Genomic DNA, 5,728 nt, shown 5'->3' with positions numbered 1-5,728 from the left:
TGCGCAAAATTAAAAGGGAAAAAAAATAGGGTAAGAGGTTAAATAGTTTAGGTCATGAGACTATTAAGGATAAATAGTTTGGATTGAATTCAATTTAGGTAAATAGTTTCACAATTGGTCTATTAGTTGTAATTTTTCCTTTCTAAAACTTAATTAAAGTTTATTTTTTATAATTGAATCAATATTTAAAGCTGTATTTTTAAAAATAAAAATTTTAGGAATCATATATTGTATAAGCCTAATTTCATTCTATCCCAACCCTTTTTAATTTTACAAAAATTCCTTTAAAAACTCCAAATCTAGATACATCCATATAGTGCTGATACATAAGTTTAATGAGTCTGTTAAGCTTTAAAAGGAAACAAAACGTAAAAATTAAAATATGGTTGAGCAAATCATGGACACGAATTTATATCAAGCTCTTCCAATTCGCACCAGTTTCAAATCATTCAGAATTCTTTTACCCATCTACCTCCAACGAAATCCAATACGTAACAGCGGTATTTTTTCCCAAAATCAGAGCTAATACATGATGAACTTAACCATTTTGTTGAGGTATTCTGGAATTTGGGAGAGTGATGTGAGTTATGCACGATACAAGAGCGAAGGAATAGTAATTAGTCAAACGATTTTGTTTGTGAATCTCAAATCTGCCATTCTAGCGGAATTAGATATCGACTAGTTGAGGAAAAACATAAAAATCTGATACATAATTAAAGGTAATTCATCTCCATTGTTAATTAGAAACGATATGAGAGTAAGATTGTATTTGGAGGTGAAAACAAACGAGCATGGAATTGGAATGTATCCATTATGTATTGATACCAGTAATAAAAATGGTGAAGAGGTACCTTGCTTTGATCCTTCATCAGGTGAAATTGTCTGTCTCAAAGGTTCAGGAAAAAAGATACACACGCACTTGCTGTGGTTGAATCAAAAATTGACAATTCATGTTACAATCCCGAATTAGAAATAACGAATTACATTAGTGATGCAAATAGTACAAATGTGAAGGAGAAGCAACTGTATAATAAATCAACACGGATCTCTGTTATGGCAAAAGACAAAATAGAGCACAACGTCAATTTCAAGGTCAAGAGATCTTATATGAAAAGGTACATAATACTTTTAGTTTATTGTGTATCTGATTCAAATATATACTTATTGACTACAGATTATTGTGATACATTCCTCTTGTATAATAAAAATTATCGATTGTTGTTCAAAAAATGCTCATTAAATTTTAGATATCTGCCTTTTATAGTGAGATATTAATAAGTGTAAGATACATAAGAATTTGTATGTACCTGATATGTATTAAAATGGCTATTTTAATTTAAATTATAAGTGAATGTGTACTAAAAGTAAAGATTTAATTAAATGTATCAGATACATTAAATAATTATACATTAAATTCTGATACATGGACTTTAAAATGAATTTTGAGACTTATACATTAAATTTCACCAGTACATTTAAATGATACATCGCAATGATGTATCAGCAACAACTGATGATACGTAATATCTATAAATCTTTTTGTATATGATAAAGTTCATAAAACATTATTGTATATGTGATTGGGTATTTTTTTTGTTAAATATTATAGTTTTTGAATGATACATGATATATTTTTTTGTGTTTAAATGAATCTAATACATACAGCTATGTTTTAGTGTGTTATTCTGCTGACTGTGGCTGGACTTTGAAAGCATCTTGTCGAAAAAATTCAGATATACTCAAGATTAGGTACTTCAATAGGTAACATACATGTCCATTAAGAGATAGATTTTTAACAAAGGTTCAAGCTACAGTTGGGTTTTTAAGTGGTGTAACAGCTCCTAAGTTGTTCAATCATAAAAGAATCCATACTCCAAATGACGTAATTGAAGATATTAAAGCAATATATGTGATTGAGATTTCTTACCAACGAGCATGGCGAGCTAAGGAGCGTGCACTAGGAATGATAAGGGGTAAACCTGTCGATGATTATAGAAAAATGCCCATATACATATATGTGTTCAATAATGTGTACCCAAATTTGTATATAAGGATGCACAAGTCAGAAAAAAATTAATTTATGTATCTGTTCATATCATTGAGGTCTTTTATGAGGGGATTTGATTTCTGTAGACCTATAGTTTTGATTGATGGTGCACATCTTAGTGCAGCTTACAAAGGAACCTTTGTATCGGCAATCACACTTGATGGAGTAGGTAATTTATTTGTTATTGTTATTCATTGTTATTCTGTTATATTCAATTTGATACACCTTTCCCTGATTCTTGACCTTCCAACTTTTAAAAAATACTAACATCTGGATGAATTTTTCTTCATTAAGTTGCATATTGCCATTAGCTTATGGAGTTGTCGACACCGAGAATGATTCTTCATGGACATAGTTCTTTCAATAATTCAAAAATACATTTGGGGAGGGGGGAAATGTGTGTTGTATCGGATAAAAATGAGAGTATAATGAAAAGTTTAGGCATTGTTTTTCCAAATGTTCCTCATTATGCATTCATATGGCATCTCTGAAAGAACGTGTGTATGAACTTCAAGAGGAGAAAAAATACACTGAGTGATCTGTTCTACTCAATGGCCAAATCCTACAGAAAAGAAGACTTTAAAAAATTGATGGCTAAGGTAGAAAAAATTGATTACAAGGTTAAGGAGTACCTTGAGGTAGCTGGGTATGAAAAATGGTCTAGAGTTCATGCAATAATAAACAAAGGAAGAATGATGACTTCAAACATCGCTGAATGTATCAATGGGTGCCTTGTTGAGGCACGACAACTACCTATATTAGAGTTTATGGAGGAGGCTAGAATTCTATTTGGTTTTTGGCACTGCAAAAACAGAGAGATTTCCTCATATACAAAAGAAACATTAGGGAGAAGGTTTGATGAGATTTTGATTCTAAACGCATTTAAAATTTCAAGAATGAAGGTATGTATCTTGGCCTCAATATGTTATGTATCACAGTGAGTTGATGTATCACTGTGTTTTTCAGATTTCTTAATTTAGATCATCTTACTCTTTGCAGGTTGTTCCATCAACTAAGTTTATGTTTTCTGTTTATGAATCTGGAAGAAGATATATTGTATGCCTTAAACGAAAAAATATGTAATTGTGGAAGATTTCAACTAGATGAGATACCATGTGCACATGCAATCGCGATTTTAAAAAGCAAAAACATTATAGATATGCATCCATACTGCTCTGATTACTACAAACCAGATGCATTAGCCAAAACTTATGAGGTTCCAATGGTTCCAATGTCTGATAAAGAAGATTGGTCGGTTCCAGATTATGTTTCAAATAATTAGTTTTGCCTCCGAGATTCAAAAGGACATCTGGACGATCAAGGAAAAGAAAGAAAAAAAATCAGATGAGAATCTAACATCAAACACAAATTATTGTGGATAAGGTCATAACCAACAAACTTGCACTTTTGTACCTCAGGAGAAGTAACACAGTGTTCTTATGATACATTAATATTACTGATACTTTGAACTTTCAATATAGATTTATCTTGACTTTGAATAAATATCATTTAATCTTTTCGAATAAGAATGTATCTTATTTTTTGAGTTATTGATACAATTAAGACTACTTGTTATCTGAAGTTTTATAAGATGATACATTATCATTTTATTGGTTATATTTCATAATATGTATCATATATTTAGTTGGTTGTAATTAGAATATTCAGTTCTTTCAAATTCATGTGTTTGTGTATTATCAATTTATAACTGATTTTTGAAGTGAAAAGAATTATTTTTGAAATGTATCAAATACATCAAAATAATAATACATTGCATACTGATACATAGCTTTTCAACTGAGATTTTTATTTATCACAATGAATACAGATATATGACCATTATTTTAGACATGTATCTGATACATTGAATTAATATATTTTGAAAGTAATGCAGATACTTAAAATTAAAAATAGAGTGGAGTAAAGTAAGTGACCAACAAAAAGATATATTCAACAATTAAATGATACATCATAAAGATGTATCTGTCACAATATATGATACGTAAAACGTAAAATATATCTGATATATTGAAAGATTATGTATGAACGTCAAATCTGATATTCATTTGAACTTATTTGATACACTGCATCTCAGATTTAAAGAGTTAATATCTTAATTTTATGCTTGATAAATTACAGATACATAACCTAAAACCGATCTATAAAAATGAAATCTCTGATATAACCATCCTTGGCCTTTAAGTAGTAAAAGTTATTAAATATCAAAATAACATCAGAACTGATATTTAAGCTGCCACATGTCATTGATACATCATTGTTCTGAGTCTGATACATCAAATAAAGTTATATAAATGTTGAACAAATATATGGAAATGATAAATTTAAAAGATTTATATGATACAAAGAGAATGTGTCCGATATAAATCTGATATTGATTTAGGCTTATTTGGTACAAAGCACTACAGGTGTTTTATTGAAAATGTATCGGATGCATTAAAGACTGATACATTAAAAAACTGATGCATAAACTACAATGACGACTTGTATATAGAATTGATACAGAAGATATATATACTAATACAAAGGCTTGTGTTACGAACAACAAAAAGTTATATTCAACAACATCTGCTAAATAATTGAACAACAAACGATTAACATAGTAAGATTTTACTAAAAAAACCTCATAAATACTACATAACCAAAAAAAATAATTATTGTTGGTGCCAAAATAAAAATCTACATTCTACTACTACCAATTTCAAAATAATTACTCGATGTCCATCAGTTCTCCTTGACCAGGAGAGATGAAATCTCTCTTAGGTTATTTGGATCATCATTTTCACTAACATAACCATCCTTAGCCTTCCGACAACCATAATTCCACAATAGCGAGGCGTATCCCGAACGAAAATATTCAGGATGTTGTCCAGTAGTTTTTTTTGGGGTAAACAGACCTAACCTGAGGATCTTATCCCTCGTGGCAGTCAGGGGTTGAGTCACACACCCCCAAGACTTAACATAAATAAAATACAAAAGTATAAAAGAGGAGGACATAAATCTTACCTCCGATCCTAGGTGTTTCTTAAGTCGATTAACCTACTAAGATCGATCAAGTCATCCCCAATACTATTTAAACATGAACCTAGATACAAGGCACCTATGAGATGACTCCTCTTGATACAAATATCTAGGAAAACATTAAACGAGAAAGACTCTCCATTTACAAGAGAAAAATCACATAAACAAAGGATCCTAGAACTATGAACCTATGAGAGGACTCCTCTCAATACAAGAATTCTAGGAAAAATATAAACAAGGGAGACTCTCCCCTTACAAAGAGAAAATCAAATAAACAAAGGTACAATACGGATACAAGTCAATCTTCAAAAAAGTTATGACCGACAAATTAGAAATAACCTAAGTGAAGATCCTAGTAACACCAAAAGGAAAAGATAACAGGTTGTTCAAGGTGGTTCTTTGATCCATTTGAGCTTCCTTCGTCTGAAATTAGCTATACTTAGATTGTCCATTTCCAAGTGTGTGCCTTAGCTTCTTTGGGAAGTTCATGTTTAGAAAAATAGAGCTTGGGGACAATATGCTTGTGGCTGTGCTTTGCAATACTATCAGTTATGAAATTTGCTTCTCTAAATATGTTAATGCATTTGAACCTTTAGAAATGATAAATGATGTTGTGAAGCTTGTTAAGAAGCTGCATAGTGG

General features: G+C 30.6%; 1 pseudogene; it reads left to right on the top strand.

The window, feature by feature from the left end:
* The first annotated feature begins 2,442 nt into the window (after positions 1 to 2,442).
* Positions 2,443 to 3,329, top strand: LOC129905042 (uncharacterized; annotated as a pseudogene).
* The last annotated feature ends 2,399 nt before the right edge of the window (positions 3,330 to 5,728 follow it).

Source organism: Solanum dulcamara, chromosome 10 (assembly GCF_947179165.1).
Source record: "Solanum dulcamara chromosome 10, daSolDulc1.2, whole genome shotgun sequence".
Classification (NCBI taxonomy): domain Eukaryota; kingdom Viridiplantae; phylum Streptophyta; class Magnoliopsida; order Solanales; family Solanaceae; genus Solanum; species Solanum dulcamara.
The sequence above is the reverse complement of the archived record's forward strand: the minus strand, read 5'-3'. Positions and strand labels throughout refer to the sequence as shown.